The sequence below is a fragment of the Mauremys reevesii genome, linkage group 14 (genome assembly GCF_016161935.1).
Source record: "Mauremys reevesii isolate NIE-2019 linkage group 14, ASM1616193v1, whole genome shotgun sequence".
NCBI classification, from domain to species: Eukaryota; Metazoa; Chordata; order Testudines; family Geoemydidae; genus Mauremys; species Mauremys reevesii.
In genome coordinates, this window is record NC_052636.1 from 34,521,091 (window position 1) to 34,547,063 (window position 25,973).

General features: G+C 50.6%; 1 protein-coding gene, 1 long non-coding RNA gene and 1 other non-coding gene across 4 annotated transcripts in view; 2 read left to right on the forward strand and 1 right to left on the reverse strand.

The window, feature by feature from the left end:
* The window catches only part of LOC120381724 (zinc finger protein 850-like), a gene marked incomplete at its 5' end in the record, with an annotated part of 179,523 nt that overhangs the window by 103,233 nt on the left and 50,317 nt on the right, over window positions 1–25,973 (forward strand). The window lies entirely within an intron of this gene.
* The window catches only part of LOC120381726, a 34,685-nt gene continuing 15,906 nt past the window's right edge, over window positions 7,195–25,973 (reverse strand). Inside the window, exon 3 of one of the 2 annotated variants that reach the window (XR_005588142.1) lies at window positions 7,195–7,275. This is a non-coding gene — a long non-coding RNA (uncharacterized LOC120381726). Of the gene's footprint in view, window positions 7,276–25,332; window positions 25,363–25,973 lie in introns of those variants that run through there. The other variant, XR_005588143.1, reaches the window with a different exon arrangement.
* On the forward strand, window positions 18,131–18,202 carry TRNAY-GUA. Its single transcript has one exon. It is a non-coding gene; the product is annotated as a tRNA-Tyr (tRNA).

Consider the following 25,973-nt stretch of genomic DNA (forward strand, 5'->3'; position numbering starts at 1 on the left):
TTACATCAGGAAAGTGGAACTTCAAGCTAGCTAACTCCATGACAACCACAGTGATGAGACCCAGGTAGATTTTATCTCAACGTAGCTGGTTGAAGACACCCCCCATCTCCCCCACCTGGGGTGATGACATTCCTGGTAGAAAGGACACACGCTCCAATGACTCACAGGACAATGGAGTTGATACAAAGGACCACAGGATCCACCCCAAAGACGGGCGAGCTTCAAAAGTGGGCAACTCATGTATGGGAGCTGAGGAACTACAGTGTGCAAAAGATGCAAACAGCCTTAACACTCACTACTGTCAATAGAATTAAAGAAAAAATCTCCTGACAGCTCTAGAGAAGGTTTTTATGAAGTTTATCTCCTTTACGGATTCTCTGATGTTTAGAAAGGCCTGAACTATGGGAAAAGCTTTTCCCACACTCGCAGCATTCATATGGTCTCTCTCAGTGTGGACTCTCTGGTGAGAGATAAGAGAGAAGAGGTGAGTGAAACTTTTCCCGCACTCACGGCATGCATAAGGTCTCTCTCCTGTGTGGATCCTCTGATGCACAGTAAGGTTTGAGCCCGAGAGAAGCTTTTTCCACACTCTCGCAACATTCGTAGGGTTTCTCTCCCGTGTGAGTTGTCTGATGAGAGATAAGGGCTGATCTCTGAGTGAAGCTTTTCCTGCACTTGCAGCATTCGTAGGGTCGCTCTTCTGTGTGGATTCTCTGATGAGAGTTAAGGGTATATCTCTGAGTGAAGCTTTTCCCGCACTCACAGCATTCATAGGGTCTTTCTCCTCTGTGTATTCGCTGATGCCTACTAAGGGCTGAGGTATGATTGAAGCTTTTCCCACACTCACAGCATTCGTAGGGTCTCTCTTCGTGTGGATTATCTCATGTCGAATAAGGGCTGAGCGGTAATGGAAGTTTTTCCCACACTCACTACATGTATTCTCTCGCTTTTCTGTGAGGATTTTCTGCTGGGATGTAGTTTCCTTGAGGTCCCTGTGAGTTCCCCTGACAATCAATGGGTTCATCCACTCTCTCCTCTGAGTGGTTTCCTGCTCTCTCTCTCTGGTCTGGGGTAACTTTCACCAGCTTTTCCCTGCTCACGGAGCTGGACACACTCCCTTTGGCTCTTCGCAGTAATTCCCCATGCGCTCGGCGAGCTCAGCATCTTCCCAGGAGGATTCTGCTCCTCGCTCTCCTCACCACTCCATCACCTGCTAGAAGAGAGGAGAAATCTCAGAATTGGGGATGGAAAGGCAGAGAGCAAACCCAAGTAAGTGCTGGAGAGACAGAAAATAAAAATCAGGGACTCAACTCCCCCTAACTCTTCCCTACAGGGGACAGTGGAGGGGATCAATTCTGCCCCCACCCAGGACCAGCCTTTAGGGGGGCAGACGGGTGCCCCACCCAAGGGGGTGCCGGGTGCAGGGTTTGGATTCCCACCTGACCTGCTGCCGAGAGGCTCGCTGGGCTGATGAAAGCGGCACAGGGAGGCAGATAAGCAGCTGCGTGGGGGAGTGGGATAGACCTGAGCTGCAGGGGGAAATTGGACGACCAGCCGTCAGAGTCAGGTGACTGCTCCGAGCAGAGGGCCCCTCCGCCCTGTTCCACGTGTGCAGCTGCTGCTGTTCCTGTCCCCAACCCCGCTCACCCCCGGAGTCGCCTGCCCACCCCTCGACTGGGAGCATCCTCCTGACTGCTCTGCAGGGGAGGTGCTGATTGATGGGGGTGATCCTCCCCACCCGGGTACCTGGCTTCCACTGAGCTGGGGTGACGGGACAGGGGAATGGGCGTGTGCTGCTGCCTCTCTGGGGCTGGAGCTGCCGGCAGCTGCTTGTGTCTGAACAGCCCAGTTCAGGCCCTGACCCTGAGAACTTTCTTAAAGAGACAGCGCCACTCACTCAGGCACATACTACCTTCACACACACACACAGGGCTCCTGCATCCAGGTCACTTCCCACCTGGGCTGTGCTGAGACATCAGGAGCAGCTGCTCTCCTGCCCTCCTTACGCAGCCTGCAGGAAAGTGACCTGGGTGCAGGAAGCCCTGATCGCCGCTCCTGTTCTCTCCCAGCCCCAGGGCTGTGTGGGCGGGGAGCAGCAGTCCAGTGGGGAGCGAGCAGCAATGCCAGCTGCTTTGTGCATCCAGGTCAGGTTCCCACTTGGGTGCAGAAGGGGATGCCGGGTTAGAGGCAAAGGGGGCAGAGTGCAGGGGTTGAGGGCACAAGAGAGTGGTGCAGGGGGTAGCAGTGAAGGGCTGCATAGAACCATAAAATATCAGGGTTGGAAGGGACCTCAGGATGTATCTAGTCCACCCTCCTGCTCAAAGTAGGACCAATTCCCAACTAAATCATCCCAGCCAGGGCTTTGTCAAGCCTGACCTTAAAAACCTCTAAGGAAGGAGACTCCACCTCCTAGGGAACTCCATTCCAGTGCTTCACCACCCTCCTAGTGAAACAGTTTTTACTAGTATCCAACCTAGTCCTCCCCATGGCAACTTGAGGTCATTACTCCTTGTTCTGTCATCTGCTACCACTGAGAACAGTCTAGATCCATCCTCTTTGGAACCCTCCTTTAGGCAGTTGAAAGCAGCGATCAAATCCCCCCTCAGTCTTCTCTTCTGCAGACTAAACAATCCCAGTTCCCTCAGCCTCTCCTCATAAGTCATGTGCTCCAGCCCCCTAATCATTTTTGTTGCCCTCTGCTGGACTCTTTCCAATTTTTCCACATCCTTCTTGTAGCGTGGGGCCCAAAACTGGACACAGTACTCCAAATGAGGCCTCACCAATGTTGAATAGAGGGGAACGATCACGCCTCTCGTTCCGCTGGCTATGCCCCTATTTATACAGCCCAAAATGCCGTTAGCCTTCTTGGCAACAAGGGCACACTGTTAACCCATAGCTAGCTTCTCATCCACTGTAACCCCAGGTCCTTTCCTGCAGAACTGCTTCCTAGCCATTCGGTCCCTAGTCTGTAACAGTGAATGGGATTCTTCTGTCCTAAGTGCTGAACTCTGCACTTGTCCTTGTTGAACCTCATCAGGTTTCTTTTGGCCCAATCCTCTAATTTGTCTAGGTCCTCTGTATCCTATCCCTACCTCCAGTGCATCAACCACTCCTCCCAGTTTAGCGCCATCTGCAAACTTGCTGACAGTGCAGTCCACGCCATCCTCCAGACCATTAATGATTGCGGCACAGGAGTGGAGTGCAAGGGCTGGGGTGAAGGGCACAGTGCAGGGGTTTGGGGCCCAGGAGGGGCAGGGGTTGGGGTGTACGAGGGGGGCAGAGGTTAGGAATGAAGGGGTGTAGGGATTAGGGGTCCAGGAGGGGGAGCAGGCATTTGGGGCAAAGGGACACAGTGCAGAGGTTGGGGGGAGGGGAACGTGGGTTGCCTAGGAGCCCATGGGAGCCAGGGGCACCAAAAGTTTGCCCAAAGTGCCATTTTCCCAAGGCTGGCCCTGTCCACATCCCATCCAAACCCTCAGTAGGAAGGGAGGGAGCTCCAGCCAAGGTGTCAATCATCATCTGTAGGAAGCCAGGAGTGAGATCTGCTGGGGACTGTCCTGAGCTCACAGAGTCTGGGTGGGGACTCCCAGCGGGTTCTCTCAGGCACGTACAGTTTCTGGGTTGGTTTAATGTTTCCTCACCTGTGCAGGGACTTCTCAAGATCTCACTTTCCTCTGAACCAGGGAGATCCAGGACCCGTGGCTCTTCCCCTCCTTCCAGCTGGGAGATCACATAGAGTTTGGAAACTGGAAACCATGCTCAAGGGAAAGAAAACAAGGGAGATCAGGGGAATTCATAGGCCATTTGTCATAAAATAAAACATTCTATTAGTTTAAGCCCAGTCTATTTTAAACCAACAAAATCGCAGGGCCAGCTCCCCAGGTGCTCAGAGGTGCAGAACACTCTGCTTATGAGGGATTTAACTATCCCCATCTTTGCTGGGAACACACACAGCCAGACACTCATTATCAAAGAGGCTCCTAAAACACGGAGACTGGAACTGCATGTCCCAGAAAGTGAAGACTCCCGACAGAGGGAAAGTCTCCCTGGCACTGCTTCTAACTGACAGAGAGGTCCAGGGAGAGTCCTGGGGAAGCTGGGAACAGTAAGCATGGGGGGGTTCAGTGGAATAAGGAACAGGAAGGGCAGGGATATCACTGAATGCAGGATCTCAGCAGCATTAGATGTCAGGAAAGCACATACTGCGGCTTTAGGGAACCTAGTGCATCAGGTGTAAAGGGAGGGAGTATAAAAAACACTGTGTGTGGAGAAAGCTGGCAAATTAGATGGTGTAGTTCAAGAGCCACAGATTAATTCTTCTGCGAAAGGAGAATGTGAAAAATAACAATCAGGCCATGTGACTTCAGAAGGGACAGATTCAAAGACCCAAAGAGCATGCAGGGAAGAGAGACTGTGGCTCTTGGAGGAAGGGATGGAAAAGGAAGAGTGTCCATGGTTCATGAAGCCAATTAGTTCATTTTATCATTCATTTATCATTGTTATGGTCATCTCATATGTTATTTCAAATATAATCATTGTGTACTAAATAGATTTAAGTTGTAGGAATAGACAGAAGTAAGACAGGTAGAGCCCTGCACGGATACAAAATTTATATCTGCATCCGATCTGTGATCCGCAAAAATGGTCCATGGATATCTGCAGATTTTTAGGGCTCTAGGAACAAAATTTGTACCCACAGCCGATCCACAAAAATGGTCCAAATTCTCCACCTGGAGACGTGATCAAAGCGAAGGGCTAAGGCAATGAATCCTAAAATCTTCTAATATAGGCTGGAAGGGACCTCAAGAAGTCATCTACTCCATTCCCATCGCCCTGTGGCAGGATCAGGTGTAAATATGCCAGAAGTTTGTCTGACCTGTTCTTAAAACCCTCCTGGGACAATAATTCCACAACCTCTCTTTGTAATCCATTCCAGCACTCCCCTATCCTTATCGCTGGAAAGGTTTTTGTATTACCCACCCTCAACCTCCCTTGCAGCAGATCAAGCCAATTACTTCTCCTCCTACCTTCAGTGGACGTGATTTAACAATTAATCACTGCTCCTTATAACAACCCTTGACATATTTGAAGACTGTTCTCAGTTCCCCACTCACTCTTTTTTCAAAACTAAACATGCCCAGTTCTTTCAACCTTCCCTCATAAGTCATGTTCGAGGACCAGGAGGGCGCTTTTTCCTTCTGAATGGAGACGCGCAAGGTGAGGTCAGAGAAAAGGATGTTGGAGTAACTGAGACAGGAGAGGATGACTAAGAGCTCTCGCTGCACGGATGGATAGGAAAGGCCAATTGTTAAGGATATTACGCAAAAAGAAAATGCCAGGTGTAGGCACAGCCTGGATAGGAGGCCCAGAGGGAGCTCCGTGACAAAGGTATTGCACAGTTAGGGGCCTGAGGACAGGCAGCACATTGGTGCTGTCTGCGGCGGTAGAGAAAGAAGGTGGGGGGAGGGCTTGGGGGAAATATTAAGAGCTTTGCTTCAGCTGTTGATCTTTAGCTGATGGCTGGACATCAGTGAGGAGATGAGAGAGAGGGGCTGAGATTTCAGTTGCGACAGAAGGAGACAGGCCAGGAGCAGAGAGGCAGAACTGGGAGTTAGAAGCACAGAGATGGTAGCTGAATGTGTGTGTGCGGATGAGATTCCCAGAAATAAGGTGCAGAGGAAGAAAAGAAGAGGCCCAAGGACAGAGCCCCGTGGAACCCAAACAGAAGGCTGGAACGGGGTCAGCCGCTCATTCTAAAGACACTCTAATGCAGCGACTGGAGGAGGAGAAGGATGTGACTCTTCATGGACCTCTTGATGCCACTCTGGCAGAGGGCACAGGGTGCCTAATGTTTTACTGGGATCCCACAGACCAGGTACACGCATATTAGTTCACCCAAAGGTGGCGTGTCAGGTGTCTGTCGAGGAACTAGTTAGGTAGCTCTTAGGTAGCTCTTAAAAGCTTTGCCAGTCCAGCTCTATTGTTTAAGGCTGTGAAAAAGTGCCCACACGCATGAGCACACACACACACCATCCAACATGGCTCTGCTGGCCAAAGCTCAATTACAGACACAGCTATAGCGGCAAAAGCATCCATTTTTTAAAACAGGAAACTAAATGCTCATAAGCTACATTAATGCAGAGTTAAAGTTGCCCAGTGCTGTCTCCTGCCTTGCACCATATGGACGGTGAGTAAACTTAAACCTCTGCAGACCAGGAAGTGAAAAGTTAATGTAAACTTTCCCCCAACCCTTAACCCTGTAGCTGGCCAGAACCAGAGAGAAGGTTCTCTGTGGGCCGTGCAAAGGTTAACCAACTGCCACAGGGACTCAGGTATTCAGCTCAATGTAGCAGTAACGGGATGAATTCTATGGTCTGTGGTATAAAGGACGTCAGAGTAGACAACCCAATAGTCACATCCGGCCTTAAAATCTATGAACATATAATCGACTCGAGGAAAGACTAAGACAAAGACATTTTCTGTGCTGTGCTCACAGGTGGGAATCGCAGCATTTATCCGCATGCCGCCAGCTGTGTGCACTGGGCCAGCTGTAGCTGTGACTGGCTGATGGAGGGATGGGTTGCAGCAGCTGGGCAGAGCTGTGCCTGTGCTATGCAGAGAGGTGCATGTGAAACTTGGGGGGCCATTCTGCCTCATATCCGTGCTGAGTGTTGTAGGCTTTGTCAGCAAAGGTGCCCAAGGGTATGTTCTTGCCATGGGGGTTGTCAGTACCCTGGTGGCGTATGTTCGAGTGATCTGTGGGGCTTAGTGAGGGGTAAGTGAAGGCAGCAACTCACAAGGAAAACTCAGGTTGAGGGCAAGGGGGTAGTAACACTGTGCAAGTCTCAGCTGGCCTGTGTGCAGGAGGTTCAGTACTGGAGAGCAGGCCAGGGGGAGGAAGCTTCTGTTTGCTATGATGGAGTTAAACCCGAATATTATCTTAGCAAAGAGAAGAACATGTTAGACATTCTGCTGTACTGCTCTGTTCCCAGAGCACTCTGTAACAGGGGAGGGGAGAGGGCTAGTGTGGGTGTCTCTGGCATGTCGGGGTGATGCTGAAACAGGGCAGAGCAGAGGTGCATTGGGGGAGTGGCATGAACCTTAACTCTGCATTTCTCCTTCTAAAACTGAAGGAACAGGAACCCTTACCCAGCGAGGTCACATTCTCACAGTTCTCCTGCATGACCTCCTGTAGAGGGCTCTCTGAGCGGGGACCAGCAGAGCTCCCTCTACCCTGGTGAAATACACAGCCACCTCCTCGAAGGTCACTGGCCCCTGAAAGAGCAAGAGCCCAACACTCAGTACCTGCTGCCCCACTCACAGCCCCACTATTCATGGAGGAAAGGAGCCAATCAAATGGAAGCTCTGAAAGAGTCAGCAGAGTCCTATCCCCATACTGCTGAGAGCAGCCAGGAGACATCTGGGTGAGAGGACGAAGTGAGAGCCCCTTGTCTCTCCCAGCAGATCCACCACAGACCTACTAGCCAGAGGCTGATACAGGAGATGGAGCCCCCAGTAGGGTCCAGGCACAGCCCCATGGTAGAGAACCCAACACCCTCCCCACTGCCAGCAGCTGGATGTGAGGGGCCGGGACATCTTCCCTACAGCTCCCTGCTGGGTGCCCCCTTTCCATGTCACATCAGCCCCTGGCTAGCAGGCTGAGGGGTCAGCACTGGAAATCTGGTCAGTTTTCCCAGCCCTGCCCAGGGAGTTGCTTGGTCTGTTTCCTGTTTCACAAATTAGGGAATTTTCTCCCCCAACACCCAAGTGTTTGTTCCAAGGATCTAGGCCCATGTTAACAAGTCCCAGCAGGTTTGTCACACCGTGTCCCCACTCCCTATCCTCACCCAGGGTATTCCCTGTCCCCCTCCAGACCTAACTCCCCAGAAGTTGCCACCTCTTCAGTATTTCCTGCCCCTCCACCTCCAGCAGGAACCCACCAGCAACCCCCCAATAACCCCTACCTGAGCTGGCTCCACTGCAGCCATTTCTCGTCCCTGTCCCATGGGAGGCTGGGACGAGCTGGAGCGAGAGGTGGGCGTCGTTCTGCAGCCTGGCAGGGCGAGAAGAGCAGTTGTGGAGGTTTCAGAACAGGCTTCAGTTCATTTCACATCACGATTCCCCCAGGCCCTTTCCCTGGGGACAGAGATTGTAGATTCTGCCAGGCTGGGAACATGCTCAGTCCCCACAGTGCAGCACAGACCTGGCCCCTGGCCCCTCCTTTCCCCCTTGTGCTCCCCCAGCAGCAGTAACAAACCAAGACTTTTTGAAGCCCTCCCAGCAACAGGGTGTGAACCAAACCCTGGACCAGACCAGACCCAAAGGAGCCCCCTTGGGGGGGGGGGGTCCCCTGACCCTGCCCCCAGGGCAGCGCACTCCTGCCGCAGGGGGAACAGGGAGAGTCCGGGGCTGGTTCTTCCTCTCTCTGCTCCTCACCTCGGTCACAGGGAAGTGACCCTGGGCAGGGACGCTGCAGCGAGTGTGCCTGGGGGGTCAGAGATCTGGGAACCTGCCCCCCCCTCTAATTTCTCCTCACACCCTCTCCCGTCTCCCCCTCCCCGCCCCGGGCAGGGGGGCGGGGTCACCGCCCTGTTCCCGGGGCTCTCCCGCGGCTGCCCTGCTCCCAGCTGCCCCAGCCCCTTCCCGTGCCCCGCAACCCCCCCCGCTCCCAAGTGCTCCAGCTTCCTCGGGCTGGAGCTGCTGGCCCCGCCCCCCCAATGACCCCGGGGGAGCAGCGTAGCGGAGCCTGCCCCGCAAACAGCTGATCGCAGCTGCGCCCAGGCCGCCCCCGGGGAAAAGCTCCGCGGCGGAGGCGCCACAAGCTGCCGGCAGCGGGTCATTGGGGGGGGGGGCCCGAGCACCCGCCTGCAGCCGCCGCAGCCTCCCCCCCCCCAGAGCCCCCACGGGAGGGGGGGGAGCAGCCTCCCCAGCCGGGCTCAGGGCATTGGGGTGCCGGGGCTCCCCCCCTGCGCACGCCTGGGCCCGGGACACTCACACACACTCTGCCCCGGGGCTCCCCTGGTGCCCAGAGACCGATCAACCCCCCGCCTGCCCCCTGCCCTTCCCCGCCTGCAGCCCGGCCTCTCCTCCCGCCCCGCCAGCCGCACTCCAGGGAGCCCCGGGCCCCAGGCTCTGTCCCCACCTGGAGCCCAGCGGGCCGGGGGCAGCTCCTGCTGCAGCTGAGAACAGCGGCTCCCGGCCCGGGCGGCTCCAGCACTGCTGGCAGCACGTGGCCACCAGGGAGCAGCTGCTGGGCCCGGGCTCCTGCGTCACAATGTGCCAGAGCCCCGCCCCCAGGAGCTGCCCTGCCCCCAGGCTGTGCCAGAGCCCCGCCCCCAGGAGCTGCCCCGCCCCCGGCTGTGCCAGAGCCCCGCCCCCAGGAGCTGCCCTGCCCCGGGCTGTGCCAGAGCCCCGCCCCAGGAGCTGCCCTGCCCCGGGCTGTGCCAGAGCCCCGCCCCAGGAGCTGCCCCCAGGATTTGTTCTCCTGCCTCCTACTTCCCAGCACCCACTGCTCCCAGCTGCTCCTTCCTGTGTCTGCAAACACCCCGGCGGGCTGCAGCGCTTGCTGGGGCTGGCTCCAGTGGCTGAAGTTGCCTCCATCTTTGCTCACCTGGGGCGGGAGGGATGAAGAGAGGAGATGGGCCCAGGTGTGAACGCAGAATCAGGGGCAGGGAAAGAAGGACTCTTTGGAAAGGTGGGTTTTTTATGGGGCAGGTGTGATCCAAATGGAGTCAGAAGAAGTTGGGCAGCAGAGGCTCAGGGCCTCCTTCCCCAGCACTGCCCGAAACAGCTGTGGGCCAAAAGGAAGGTTTGGGGGAGGGAGAAGAAACGGCCCCCATAGGGTGACCAGATCTCACTGTCACACCCTCTTCACCCCTAGCCCCTGCTGGCCTGCTGCCTCTCCTGCTAGTCAGTCCCCACCCACCACTCCCTCCTTTCACCTCCTCCTCCCCTGCCAGAAACCCCATGCCCGCCCCTAGAGCCCCTGCTGGCTCACTGCTCACCTCTGTGCCCACCTGCCATTTGCCCACCCGTCGCCCACCACCCGCTCCCCACTTGCCCCTCAACCCCAAGTATAAAGCCTCATTCAAAGACCCAGCAGTCAATCAGTGCAATACCAAAAATTAAACTACTGAAAATGGTGCCCTCCAGCCACTGACGTTTTGGACTAGAAAGCTTTGCCCCAGACATCCCCTTCAGAAGACATCCCCAGACCGGCTGAGGGATACTGGTGTGACCTCACCTGGCAGCCCCCAAAGAAGGAAATGGGGGGACTAAATGGACAGGGCCCCTCTCTAGCTGAAGCCTGGCAAGGTAGGTACGTGGATCCCACCAGAAGTTAAAATGAATAGTGAGGGAGGGGAGGCTCTGCTGACCTGGGCAGCTCTAGATACAGCACCAGGCACGTAGGAGGATTTCACCCTGAACCATGGAAGCAGGAATTGACTTTTCCTTTCCAGGTTTAGCTAATGTTCAGAAAGGGAATCTAGCACCTGCCTTCAAGATTTGAATACCTCAACATTCAGGAGTGCTCCAGCTCAGTTTGGGCAGCTGTTTTCTTCCAAATCAAATATACTGATCCACTGTCATTTGCTGTAGAAAAAGTAGGATAAAATTGAGCAAGAAATGCTGCCCAGGGGTTATTAGGACTGGAATTGCAATTTTCAACAGCCATTGCCTTTTTGCTTGTTTTTGTTTTATTTGTTTAAAAGGAAGACAGTGATATTGCATTGGCAAATTCCCCAGAGAAAGAAAGAGTGGAACAAAAGAATAATAAAGGCACCTCAACTTTTCCTCATTTATGGAGGACAGTCTTATAATATGCATCCAGGTATTCTCCAATCACACACGCTGAAAATTGTTCCACTTTACTGCAGTTCTGTAACCATATGGTAACCAGTCCTGTCTGTGTTCTGTGCACATCCAAAATCCCTGCTGAATGACCCACCCTGGGAGCAAGTTACCAGTGACCCAGGGCTGGGGTGGAAGGAGAGTGCAGGGGTGGGGGAGCCCAGGGCTGGGGTGGCAGGGGTGTGTCGGTGGGAGAGCAGTGGGGAAAGGGTGGAGCTAAGAGCTGGGGCAGCATGGGGTATGTAGGGGGGGAGAGCCCAGGGCTGGGATGGCAGGGGGGTGTGGGTTCGGAGTGGAAAGCCCGAGGCTGGGGTGGCAGGGGTGTGTGGGTGGAGGGGGCAGAGCCCAGGTCTGGGGTGGCAGGGAGGTGCAGGGGGGAGCCCAGGGCTGGGGTGGAGGCAGCCACATTTTTTTTTTGCTTGGGACGGCAAAAAACCTAGAGCCGGCCCTGCCTCCATGCACCGTGAGGTAGGTAGGAGCGGATCATTATTATCCATACTTGAAAGAGGGAGAAGCTAAGGCTGAGAAAGGAGAATTGACTTGTTTTAGGTCACACACCCAGTCAGTGGCAGAGTGGGGAATAGAACCCAAGAGCCCTGATTTTCAAACTAAGCCTCGGATCTTGAATTTCATACATTGAATGACCTGAATAAAGTGCTCTCAGATGAGCTCCAGACCACAACAGTGCACAGGAATTATTCAGCAAGTATTTGAAGAGAACTGCAATAATAGAGAGAATCGTGAACTGCTCAGAGACCATTAATGCAGAGAAGCAGCAAAATTAGTCAAACACAGAACTGGTTCTGACTTATTTCCTTGGTCTTAAAAGAGAACAACAAGGACCTGAGTCTCCTCCCTGTCAATAACCCCCTGCTCAGCCAATCAGGGTAGAGACTGAGGCTGAGGGTTCTCGCTGTTTTCTAGTAAAATCACGAAAAGGGAAGGAGAAAACTCGAAAGAGGTTCCTCCTGGCGCTCACGGCCGTGAACCCGAATACTCTCTCAGTCCTCAGAGAGAGACCTGGAGAAGGAGACTTGCTGAAGCAAAGCCACAGGGGTCTCTGAGGTTTCCCGGGCCCCTGGCCCCTGTCCTGCCTGGCTGATGTCAGCATCTCTCTGTGAGGTCACCACCTCCCCACCACCTTGGACCAATAGTCTGAGGTCCTGCAAAAGGCCTTTGTGATGTCACTGCCACACCCCTCCCTTGCTGTGCCAATGTCCTGCCCCTGGCCAGGCACTTTGCAGGTTTGAGCTACTCCCTGTGGTCACCCCACTCAAGGAGCGTTCGTTCTAGGCAGCAAGCCGGCTAGACAGGGAAACATCAGACGCTGCTCCTAATGCTACACTCAGTTTGTCAGAAATTGGTCAACTTTATGGCCAGAAGATACCATTAGAGCATCTAATCTGATCCCCTGCTTATCACAGGTCTCCTGTAGGACACAAGAGCTACTTTTGGGGCAAACACATTCCAGAAAGGCATCTAGTCTTCATGAAATGACATCAAGAGATGGAGAATCCACCACTTTCCTTGGTAGCTTGTTCCTGTGATGAATCATCCTCGCTGTTGAATATTTGTGCCTTAGTTGTAATATGAATTTGTCTCTTTTCATCTTCCAGCCAGTGGGTCTTGTTATGCCTTTCTCGGCTTGATTCAAGAGCCCTTTAATACCCAATCTTTTCTGTCCATTAAGGCACTTCAACACTTCAATGAAGTCACCTTTCAATCTTCTTTTGATAAGCTAAACAGGTTGAGCTCTTTCAACAGCTCAGTAGAAGGCATTTTTCTCCAGCCTTCAGAACATTTGGTGTCTCTTTGCTGCCCCAGCTCCAATTTCACAACATCTTTTTCAAATGAAGACACCAAAATTGGAGGCAGTATTCCACTATCAGTCTCACTGATGCCGTGTCACCTCCTGTGATGTTATTGACATAATCTGTAACTGTATAGATCACCCTTGCGACCGCTGTTCTATAATTGCAGCCAATATTGTAGAAAGGTTGTCGTGTAAGGGGTCTATGGAGAGGTTCTGATTGGCTGATTATAATGATGATATCTCTAGATGTGTATCATTTTGTAGTTGACGTTATGAATATTGGCTCTATGCTGCCTGTATTTCAAACTTGTGCTCTGCTTCCGGGGAACACCCCAGACAAGTTGGTGTCAGTTCTGCCTAGCCTGCTTGATGGCCCATTAAGGACCATCAACTACACAATCGCCCCATTGAGAGAAGGCAGATACGCCTTGTGACTCAGCAATGTGTGCAGGGACCTGCCTATGGACAGAACTCGAAGGTTTTTCTGTGCCACGTGCTGGATAGAGTGTCCTTGGGACAAAGAAAGTAAAGACAACATGGGAAGAGGCTAGAAAAGGCTGATGCCTCGTCTCCATCTTGTTTTCAATCCTGCTTCATACCTCGGGAGGGACTTTGCTACAAACTGAAGCTCTACAAAGGACTGAATGACCCATCCCAGCTGGGGATGTTCCGAGACTTGATTTGAACCTGCAGTTTATTCTATCACTGCTACAAGCCAGAACCAAGAACTTTGCCATCACTGTGTGTAATTGATACCTTTAAAAATTTTAACTCACATCTCTATTTCTTTCTTTTTATGAATAAACCTTTATATTTTAGATGTTGTAAGGGAACAATTCAGTGTTATCCAAGGCCTTGTAGGCCCAGGCCTCATGTCAAGCTGCCAGGCCAGCCAGACAAGTCAAGCAGGGGCACGGAGGAGACAGTGGTAAGTCCTAACAGTCCCCGACTGAAAAACAATTTTGTAATATCCCCTACTGTAAGCACGTAACCGCACAGAACAGATAAGTAAGAACAGGAAAAGCCTAATATGGAAGAAATTTACTCCTGCTCCAATCAGCATTAACTTTGCAATTTTTTTTGCAAAATAATAAGGAAATGATGTATGTAACTTGCATATTACGATTGTTGTTTTAAGCTTTATAAGGCTGTCTGTAACCAGCTTCGGGAGGCCATTTCCATAACGGTTCTCCCCTGCGTGCTTCTAATCAATAAAAGGCCTCAGGCTGATCTGACTGAAAACACAACACATGGATCAATTTTTCCATAACAACGCTAAAGGATTTGCAAGAGCGTGATTTGTGGGTAAGATCTGACTCGTCTATTGACCTGCATCTGGGGCTTGGTCCTTTGGAGTCCTTTGAGAATATTTTTTCTTTTACTGGGGTATTGGTTTTCATAACCATTCATCCCCATAAGGAGCGGGGCTGGTGGTGATAGAAGGGAACTGGAATAGCTGAGGGAATTGCTTGTATGACGTCTGATTGGCCAGTGGGGTGAAACCAAAGTCCTCTCTGAATGGCTGCTGTGACGTGCTTTAATAGTAAAGGACACCCAGCCTCAGGCTCTGACTGCCCTGCTCCAAGCAATTTGTCCTGAATTGATACTCTCAATAGTGTCCTGCCAGTGGTCGCAATGTTACAGAGGTCGTCCGGGGTTACAGCTGGGAACTCTCCGAAGCTCAGGATGCGCTTCCTCAGCTAGGGAAGTACGTAACCCATACACCTCCAGGGGGTGTCCCAGTTAGTGGCACCAAGATCACTTAGAGGGAGCAATAAAACATGTCTTCTATACAGCCCTCGCTAACAGCCGGGTGGCTTTTAGTTCATGCTGTAGAGGCCCACACACTAAGCTCCAGAGGTCCCCGGTTCAATCCCGCCCACCACTGCGTTACCAACCTGGATCTGTCAGAATAACAGAGGCAGCTGCCACCCCAAGGAGAGAGCTGCCATGCCACACCCGGCTGAGAAGAGGTACCAGTGAGCTGACACCCTTCAGAGCTTCCTGTGATAAACTGTGAACTTAGGACAATAGTGGGGTGGTAAGAAGTGTTGCCCTCAGAGTGGCCTGGGTCAGAGCCCATGGGAGGCCCTGGGCTCCCCCCCCATCCCACACGCCATCTGCTGCATCCTTCCCCCTAAAAGGGCTGAAGCCCTGACCAAGAGGCAACATCCCCACGAGCAAAGGCCATCACAAGGCATCTGTCTTCGAAAGTTTGCAGAGGATGCAGGAGCAGAAAGGGGAGAGAGGATGAGGGTGGCTCTGGGAAGCTCTTGTTTACCGCCATCAACCCAATGATCAGATCATTGATGCCTAGAATCTTCCGGATATGTTGTAATTGATTGGATCTAGGTTTTAAAATGGGTACCACATTTGCAGACGGAGAAATGTCAGGGAGTTGAGTGGAAGGCCATTGCAAGCTCAGCTAATTAGGCAACGTGGCTTATGCCCCATCTAACAAGCTCCTCAAACAATAGCTCCCAGTTTTCATTCGCATTGTTCTGTTTAGTGTTTTTCTCCAAAACACTTTTACTAAACCTTTGGGTCAGCTTTGGAAAGTTGGCCATTTCAGTGCACCAAATATAAATATTGCTGGTGGGGACTGCCCTCTATTGGTCATAAGAACAGCCATACTGGATCAGACCAATGGTCCAGCCAGCCCAGAATCCTATCCTCCCACAGTGGCCAATGCAAGGTGCCAACGAGGGAACCGACAGAACAGGGAATCATCAAGCGATCCACCCCTGTCGCTCATTCCCAGCTTCCAGCAAACAGAGGCTGGGGACACTTCAAGAGAATGGTTTTGTATCCCTGCCCATCCTGGCTAATAGCCAATGATGGACCCGTCTGCCATCAACTTATCTAGTTCTTTGATGGACCCTGTTATAGTCTTGGCCCTCACAGCATCCTCTGGCAAAGTTTCCCCAGGTTGACTGGGTGTTGGGTGAAGAAATACTTCCTTTGGTTTGTTTTAAACCTGCTGTCTATTCCTTTCATCGGGTGACCCCAGTTCTTGTGTTATGAGGAGTAAATAGCACTTCCTTACAGATCCAGACTAACACGGCTACCCCTCTCATACGTCCTTATTTACTTTCTCCAAACCCGTCATCATTTTATAGACCTCTATCCTAGCCCCCACTTAGTTATCTTTTTTCCAAGCTGAAAACTCCCCTCAGTCTTATTAATCTCACCTCACATGGAAGCTGTTCCATACCCTAATCATTTTGGTTGCCCTTTTCCGTACCTTTCCCAATACCGATATATCTTTTGAGATGGGGACCAGCTCCAGTATTCAAGATGTGGGCATACCACAGATTTATACACAGGCAATATGATATTTCTGTCTCGCTAGCCATCCCTTTCCTAAGGACTTCCCAACATTTTGTTGGCTTTTTTGACTGCACATTTTTGCACATTGAGTAGATGTTTTCAGAGAAGTATCCACAGTGACACCAAGATCTCTTTATTAAGTTGTAAGAGCTAATTTAGACCCCATCAGTTTAGATGTAGAATTGGGATCATGTTTTCCCATGTGCATTACTTTGCATTGATCCACATTGAATTTAATCTGCCTTTTCGCTGCCCAGTCACTCCATTCGGTGAGATCCCTTTGTCACATTCTGCATTCTCTTTTGGACGTAACTAACTTGAGTTGGTTTGTATCATCTGCAAATGTTTCCACCTCACTGTTTACCCCTTTTTCCAGATGACTCAGGAGTATGTTGAGCAGTGCTGGTCCCAGTACAGACCCCAGGGGGACACCACTATTTACCTCTCTCCATTCTGAAAATCAGACCCTTTCTTTCTTGCCTTTGAACCAGTTACCTAACCCAGAGAGGACCTTCCATCTTATCCCATTTTGCTTCAGAGCCTTTGGGGAGAGACCTTGTCAAAGGTTTTCTGAAAATCTAAGTATACTATATCCACGGGATCACCTTCATCCACATGCTTGTTGACTCCCACAAAGAATTATAGTAGATTCGTGAGGCATGATTTTCCTTTACAAAAACCATGTTCATTCTTCCCCAATGTAAGCGGGGGCAGACTCACCCGGCAGCGCCTCCTGCTGGTCATCTTGGGAATTAGCTCTCCAGCCATCAGAGCACCCTCTGCAGGCCGGTGATCTGCCTTACTGCAGCTGGCTCTCTGTCCTCCCAGGACACCCCGGTGCCCCTTTACCCTGGTAATACCCCTGGCAGTACCCCAAAGTTCTGAGTCTCCTCCCAGGGGAACCCCACCCACTATCCCCACTTCACCTCAGTCTTGGCTACTGCCCAGTCTCCATCCAGCCCCCATTCACTGGGGCAGACTGCAGTATGAGCCACTCACCACAGGCAAAGGGGTTTGGACCTGCCGCCTCTGCTTCCCCCTGGGCTGCCCCATTGCAGCGCTGCACCTATTCAGCCTATAGTCAGGCCTGCAGCCTGGGGCTTTCCAGGCCAGAGCTCCCAGCTCCTCTGGCCCTTCCCCAGCCCTGCTCCCACTCTAGGTGTCTTGCTTAGGTCCCTGCAGCCAGGCCCTTCTCTCACTACAAGCAGAGGGAGACTGAATGGGCTCCTGGCTCACAGCCTCTTCTAGGGGCCAGCTGGGCCTGACTGGGGCATGGCCACAGCTGAGCCTGCTTCCCCCAATCAGCCCAGGCTTCTTGCCCCAGCCCCAGCCCTCTCCTGGGCGCTTCAAGCCCCGCAGGGCAGGAGCAGGGAACCACCCGCTACACCCAGCAAATTCCCTTCACTGATGGGTCTAATCATTGGGCTCTACAATTCCACCCAATGTGCCTGGTACTGACGTTAGCCTTAGTGGCCTGTAATTGCCAGCTGCATCTCTGGAGCCTTTTTCACACTGCTCCAGCCAGGGACTCAAGGCCGCCCCAGACTTTCCCTTTCTCCCTTCTGGGAAATCAAGTTCACGTTCTACAAGGAGCTAAAGAAGCCTCAACCCTGCATCTGAGTTAATGTCACATTTCTCACTGCCCGACACAAACAAATGTCATTTCAATCCCAGGTGAGTCCACTTCAGTCATTCCTCAGCCTCATTCCTTCACCCTCCTGCCTTAGCTTAGGGCATTGCGCCACCCTGTGGGCGTTTCATGTCCCTCCTCAGTTTCACATAGACACAATTTCCTTTGCTGTTCAACGAACAGCAAAACCTTTCTGTGTCTCTAGTCTGAGTCAGGGCATTCAACTCCATTGAAACCTTCTCTCCTGCAATGGCAATGGTCAGACAGAGGGGACGTGGCCACCTTCAGTCCTGAGAGTGAGATATTCACTCTCCTCTTTGTTCAAGCTGCTGTTGTTATTCCATAAAACATGTACCATGGAATAAGAAGCTGAGTTTACTCCAGGGTGAGGAAAGAAAGGAGCCACCAACTCCCTGAAAAATCTCTGTGCCCCAGAGATTCCAATAGCCCCTGCTATTGGAATCACTGATGTGCTTCAGCTACAATGGGGAAAGCATCTGCTCTCAGGGGGTATAGCTCAGTGGTAGAGTGTTTGACTGTAGATCAAGTGGTCCTTGGTTCAAATCCAAGTGCTCTCTAATAAGCCTCCTTATTCTTTTATTTTTAAAAAAAGGAAAAACATTTTCATTTCCATTCTCCATTATGTTCAGGAGCTCCACAATACGGGGATGCTTGAAATGAATGTAAACACTCAACATTTCACTGTCCAAATGCATAAAAACCTAGCAAACCTGTCCATCAGCTGAAATCAGTTCCAAGCCTCTAAGTGTCTAGTTTATGTTTTCGTCAATTAAACAAAGGGATCATATGAATGTACATTTGCAGATCCCTCTTCTCCAGGGCTGTGCTGTGCAGAAGAACAAGAACCACATCCAGTTGGGGCTCAGGAGTCTGACGAGCAAAGGCCACTTGGTGCGGGCTAAAGTCACCAGCACTTTGGCTCCTTCTCATTCAACCAGCAGCTGGGCCCCCAGGACAAGGCATGCGAAGAAGACAGTGGCTGTGAGCAGGAAAATAGCCACCAAGAAGCTGGCTAAAGCTGTCAAGATCCCCAGGGAGGTCACCATGCCCATGTCTAGAATGTACTGACTGCAGCGGGGACCAAAAAGGCAGAGAAAAGCCCTCAAAAGTTCTAAGCTGCCAAGCCCCAGAAGGTGATCAAAATCCTACCTAAAATCAAGACAGGATAAGGCTAATGTCATCTCCAAAGCCAGGGCTAAGAAGGTAACACTGAGAAAGAAGTGGAGAGATTTCCATTGGGATGACTCCTGCTCACCTAATGGCTCTGTTATGAATCACCATGGACCACCCGGAGAGATCAAAGTCCTGCAGGACAAACAGCCCCATGGACAGTATAATGAAGTGGTGGCAGTGGGGGGAAGTGCTGTGTTTCGTGTAACACCTGCCAGGTGAGAGATGCACTGACAGGGCAGCTACCCATGAGCTCATTCTCTTCGATCTGCTTCTGCTGTTATTTCAGAGCCAGCACTAGCGGGAGTGTGTCCCTGTCACTGCACCAGCTCTAGAACAGGCTCTGTCTGCAGCCCAGCTCTGATTAATCCCACTTTTAATGTATTCCTACTGATATTTTCCCAGTTCTCTGCCTCATTCGAACATTCCGGTCAGAGACTGAATATGGGGAGGGATGGACTAATGTGTGTGACATTCGGTAAGTTGCTATCGTATGTGATTGAACCTCTGCTGGAGGTGGGCAGGAGCCTGTTACACACATAAAATAGCTAAGCTTGACCAAACTACCTGCTACACATTCAAACCTTCCTGTACACACACAATAGAAATTGGGGCTCTGAGAAACGGCAACTTTTCTTTAACACAGATCATTGTTTTCTGTACTTCCAGAGGCACTGAAATAGAAGCACATTACCTTTAAACAGCTGGGATTTCATGATCAGCAGCAAAGCCTCTGTAAATTTACCACACACAGAGCTGACTGTTTCTAACTGCAGGGTTAGCCAGACCATTCAGTAACATTATCCCTCTGTTCACAAAGCCTTTGGTTAGTGACGAATCATGAGACTTATCCCTTCCTGCTGTAAATCCATTGACTCCAGTGTCTCTTTCCCCAGTTCTGATTCCAAGAAAATAAACAAATTAAAACAACCTTCAGAACTAACATGCTGTGGGAAAGTGGAAATGTTGATAGCTCAAATAATTCAGTTTCTTCTCTGTCTTGTGTGTGTATATCTGCTGTGAGTGTGTGTGTGACCAGTGGGGCATTTTGTTTGCTCCTGGCAGGTTCAACCCCGTCAGATTTGTCTGTGGGGAGGGGCCAGAGAAAACAGACACCCTGCCCCTCCAGGTTGGGGTTAGGCAAAGGAATAACAACCCTGTCCCATAAAAAAACAAAAAATGTTACAGAAACAGTGGTAGAAACAGTGATAGAGAAACTGGTAAATAATCACAATGCCCAGGCTTGAAGTAATCGGAAACACAGAATTCAAAAAGCAAAGCTCAGGGGCTATTTGGGGTTTATTCTCTGAGCTTAGCCATGTGCTATAGCACAGGGAGCACTTTTGGAAGTCTCCCATCCCACAACGGGGGAAAGGAAAAGGATTCTTAGGTTCTAGCACGGATTGAAGGAGGATGGTGATAGGGAATAAGGGAATCCCTCTGACTTACCCTAACTACGTCTGTTGTTGCAACGGGTGAAATGACCTTTTTTCCCCTATCCCTGCCCTGTTCCTGCTCTTTGTTATAGTTCAATATATTTTAAGTGCGAAAAATGATGATGAAAATATCTGCTCTCCAGCACAACCTGCAGCAACATCAGAACAACTGGGAATGAAACAATTTGTTCCCCAAGGGAGAACTCGATGACTAACAATTGCTGTGAAATGGGGGAACAGTATAACCGTGATGCTCAGGGTTTGTTTAGACTAGGTAAAGTGATGGGGTTTAGGTCAGGTCAAGGGGAAAGCTAATGCCAACCACTGCACCTGGGCTGCACCTGCACTACAATTTTTTACATTAAGATCACTAACTTGAGCAGCCAACGACATGTACAGTCCTAGTGGATGTCAGGCACGGGTAGTTTTTGCCTCAGTGTAGCTTGTTGGGATCAAACCTCTCTCCCCCCACCTGGAGGTGATGAACATTTCTGGCCAGAGGGAACACACTCCTGTGACTCAAAAGGAAAGGAGTTGATAGAAAAGATCACAGGACTGACCCCGAAGAAGGATGAGGTGCAAAAGGCAGAAGCAGGCAACTGATCTGGTGGAGCTGAGAGACCACAGTGAAGATGGTACAAAAATCACTATGTGGGAATGAGCAAATGTGATTTTTTTTAAAAAAATTTTTGGCCAACCCTAGTGAAGGGATTTATTACAGTTCTCTCTCATGTGGCTTTTCTGATGTCTAATGAGGCTTGAGCGCTGATTGTAGCTTTTCCTGCACTCGGAGTGTGATTCTCCTATGTGAGACAATGTTTAAGCTGTGCTTGAAGCTTTTCCCGCACTCAGAGCATGTGTAGGACTTCTCCCCTGTGTGGATTCTCTGATGTAAGATGAGGCCTGAATGATTAAAGAAACATTTCCCACACTCAGAGCATCCATAAGATTACTCACCCATGTGGATTTTCCTATGTTCGATAAGGTTTGAGCTCTGATTGAAGCTTTTCCCACACTCAGCGCATATGTAGGGCTTCTCTCCTGTGTGGATTCTCTGATGTGTGATAAGGGCAGAGCACTGACGAAAGCTTTTCCCACACTCAGAGCATATGTAGGGCTTCTCTCCTGTGTGGATTCTACGATGTGTGATAAGGTGAGAGCTCCGATTGAAACTTTTCCCACACTCAGTGCACGTGTAGGGCTTCTCTCCTGTGTGGATTCTCTGATGTGTGATGAGGACAGACCGCTGACTAAAGCTTTTCCCACACTCAGCGCATGTGTAGGGCTTCTCTCCTGTGTGGATTCTCCGATGTGTGTTCAGGGTAGAGATCTGACTAAAGCTTTTCCCACACTCAACGCATTCATAAGGTTTCTCACCCATGTGGATTTTCCTATGTCTGATAAGGTATGAGGTCACATTGAAGCTTTTCCCACACTCAGTGCACGTAGGGCTTCTCTCCTGTGTGGATTCTCTGATGTGTGATAAGGGCAGAGCACTGACGAAAGCTTTTCCCACACTCAGCGCATGTGTAGGGCTTCTCTCCTGCGTGGATTCTCTGATGTGTGATAAGGGCAGAGCGCTGATTGAAGCTTTTCCTACACTCAGAGCATGTGTAGGGCTTCTCTCCTGCGTGGATTCTCTGATGTGTGATAAGGGCAGAGCGCTGATTGAAGCTTTTCCCACACTCAGAGCATGTGTAGGGCTTCTCTCCTGTGTGGATTCTACGATGTGTGATAAGGTCTGAGTTCTGACTAAAGCTTTTCCCACACTCAGAGCATATGTAGGGCTTCTCTCCTGTGTGGATTCTACGATGTGTGATAAGGTGAGAGTTCTGATTGAAGCTTTTCCCACACTCAGAGCATATGTAGGGATTCTCTCCTGTGTGGATTCTACGATGTGTGATAAGGTGAGAGTTCCGATTGAAACTTTTCCCACACTCAGTGCACGTGTAGGGCTTCTCTCCTGTGTGGATTCTCTGATGCGTGATAAGGGCAGAGCGCTGACTAAAGCTTTTCCCACACTCAGCGCGTGTGTAGGGGTTCTCTCCGTGGATTCTCTGATGTGTGATAAGGGCAGAGAGCTGTTTGAAGCTTTTCCCACACTCAGTGCACGTGTAGGGCTTCTCTCCTGTGTGGATTCTACGATGTGTGTTCAGGGTAGAGCTCTGACTAAAGCTTTTCCCACACTCAGCGCATGTGTAGGGCGTCTCTCCTGCGTGGATTCTCCAATGTGTGATAAGGTCTGAGCTCTGACTAAACCTTTTCCCACACTCAGCGCATTCATAAGGTTTCTCACCCATGTGGATTTTCCTATGTCTGAAAAGGTGTGAGGTCCCACTGAAGCTTTTCCCACACTCAGAGCATTTGTAGGGCTTCTCTCCTGTGTGGATTCTACGATGTGTGTTCAGGGTAGAGCTCTGACTAAAGCTTTTCCCACACTCAGAGCACATGTAGGGCGTCTCTCCTGTGTGGATTCTCTGATGTGTGATAAGGTCTGAGCTCTGACTAAAGCTTTTCCCGCACTCAGCGCATGTGTGGGGCGCTCCTGTGTGGATTCGCTGATGTGAGATGAGGGCTGAACTATCAATGAAGCATTTCCACACTCAGAGCATTCATAAGGTTTCTCACCTGTGTGGATTGTCTGATGTCTGATAAGGGCAGAGCTCCGATTGAAGCTTTTCCCACACTCATGGCATGTGTAGCGTGTCTCTTCCAAGTTGATTCTGTCGCTTGTTATAATGTCTGAGAGGCTACTCAAGTTTCCTCTGGCCTCCCCTGAGTCTCACAGGCTTTTGTTTTTTCTGGGAGTGCATAACTCCCGGAAACATTCCCTTTGGATCTTCCTGATAAAGTTCCATGTGGTTCTCCTTGCTCAGCATCTTCCTGATGGGGTTTCTCCTCCTCATTCTGATTCACCATCCCATCACCTGATGGGAGACAGAGAGAATCCAGACACAGATCACTACCTGCACCAGAAAGAAAGAAAATCTCAGAGAGAGGAATGGAAAAGGGATGAACAATCCAAAATATGTGGGAGAGATCAAACCTATTAGGAGCTGATTTTCCCAAACCCTTCCCCAGAGGAGAGAGGAAGGGATCAGTTTTGGTCTGCATCTCATGAGAACACTCAGGGGAAAGAGAGATCGGGGAGGGACCTGCTGCCAGTTGTCAGTCAGAATAGGAGGGAAGCCATGAGTGACATTTGCCATAATGATTCCACATCTGCAGGAACAATCCTGAACTTGGCGAGCTCACAGGGTCTTTGTAGGGCATCCCGAATGTTTCCTGCATTCCCACACAGTTGTTGAGTTGGTTTAACCAAGTCCTCACCTGCGAAGGCAGCTCTTGGAAGCACTTCTTTCTCAGAGCCCTGGAGGTCTGGGACCCACGGCTCTTCCTCGTTCCAGCTGCGACATCACATCAGGTTTGGAAACTGGAAACCCTACTGCAGGCAAAGAAAACAAGGGAGGTCAGTGGAATTTGTGGGATACTTGGCACAAAGAATAGTCCATGGTTTTAACCCCCAGCTCATTTTTAAGCAGTAACATCCCAAGGCCAGCTTCCTTGGCTCAAAGTGGCAGGAGAGTTATTATGATTATAAATCATATTCATTACCTTAGTGCTAAGGAGCAACAAACAGTGGGTCCCCATTGTGCTAGGCAAAGTACAAACACAGAATAGTAGCTGGCCCATGCCCTGAAGAATTTACAATCTAAATACACAAGACAGACATAGAATGGGGGAATGGATAGACCCCACTATCTCTTTCACACACACACTGCTCACAGCCCCTGGAGAGAAAGCAAAGCACAGGAACTGGACATTAGTCCAGCAAACACAGTGGAGGACAAGCTGCAATCTTCACACAATGGTCAAAAAGGAGAGGCATGTGGGTCCCTGCCCATAGAGAGGGGCTGGCTACAGGCCTGATACCTGAGGGGCCATTCCGTGAGCAGACCATGGAGGCAGGTCAAAGGCTTCGCTACCCCAGAACTGTGACATCGCAAAAGCACATTTTGGGGAATTAGGAAATCTAGTGACTCAGGGGTAATGGGAGGGAGAATTAAACTCCCCCAGTGGGAGGAGAAGGCTGGGGAATTACACACTAACATTCAGGAGCAACAGCCTCTAATTCTTCTGGAAAAGGAGAAGGTCAGAAACAAGAACTGGGCCACGCAACCTCAGGAGGGACAGGCTCATAGATCCAAGGAGCCTGGAGGGAAGACAGCTTGTGGCTGCTGCAGATGGGGAGAGGGGGGACAAGACTCTCTCCAAACTCTCACTCTTCTTGACCCCGACCTGATTTTACAATCTATGACCCAGTCTCACGTCTTGTGGGCAATTTCATACTCGCTAGAGGTAAGATGTCATAATCAGAGTATTGCTTATTAGCTTGGACCATGCATGGAGGGGCAAGGAGGTGAACATAGATAAATGGGTTATTAAGGGCAGGTCGACACTACAGCCGGGATTGACACACTGAGATTGATCTAGCCGTGGTCAATTTAGTGATACGATTTAGTAAACGTGGCCTAAGCTTGCTACAGTTCAGGGCCTTATATTAAGTTGAGGCTTTGTGAGAGTGGTTATGCTGAAGTCTGGGATTTACCTGAGGTTTGGGTACGGATTCAGGGTTAAAGGTCTGGGATCCCCCACAGCTCTAGATCCCCAAACCTCTCCTCCCTCCCACTGATCCACCCAGCCCACTTCCTGGGTGCCCTTCCTCCACACTCCCCTCTCCTTCTTCCCATTACTGGCAGCTGGCACCACCTCCCGGCACCTTGGGAGCTTCTTGTGTTCCCTTCTCGTCTCTCATTACCTTATCCCTCCCTGCTGCCTGCTAGTCTATGGGAGACAAGGAAAAAAACGGGGGACAAAGAAACTTGTCAAAACTTGGATGATGAATAAAGGTATAAAGTTATTACTGCTCAGGTTCTTTAGAGACCCCACAGCTTCTAATAACCCAGGGGACAGGACTCTTTACCCAGTGAGGTCACCGTCTCATAGTTCTCCTGCATGACATCCCTGTAGAGGGCTCTCTGAGTGGGGTCCAGCAGAGCCCATTCCTCCTTGGTGAAATACACAGCCACCTCCTCGAAGGTCACTGGCCCCTGAAAGAGCAAGAGTCCAACACTCAGTACCTGCTGCCCCACTCACAACCCCACTACTCACAGAACAGTAGCACCAGGTAAATGGAAGCTCCGGGAGGCACATGTTAACAGAGTCCCACCTCACCTTGCCTAGAACAGCCAGGTGGCATCAGAGGGTAGAAAGAGAGAACCTTTGTGTCTCCCAGCTGACAGACGGAGGCAGGGTCATCACATTTATCATATACCTACTAGCCAGAGCTTAATATAGGAGATGGGGCTGTCTCTGGACCCTGCTGGTGGCTCCCTGGTAGGAATCCCAACACTCTCCAAATAAAATATATGGAAGAAAAGGGAAGTCAATAGTAAAGAATCTAAGTTAGAAGGTCAGAATTGTAGAAAGTTGGCAAGGGAAGCTAACAGAAATCAATGATCAACCAATGAAAATAAGAAGGAAGTTTTTAAAAGTACAAAATTAATCCTAACAATGGTAGTGCTACATTACTAGATGGAAATGGCAGAATAATCAACAAACATGCAGAAGAGGTAAAAGTGTTCAATAAATATTTCTCTCCTGGATTTGGAGAAAAACAGATGATGTAACTCATATCATAAGATGTTGACGCTGACAGTCT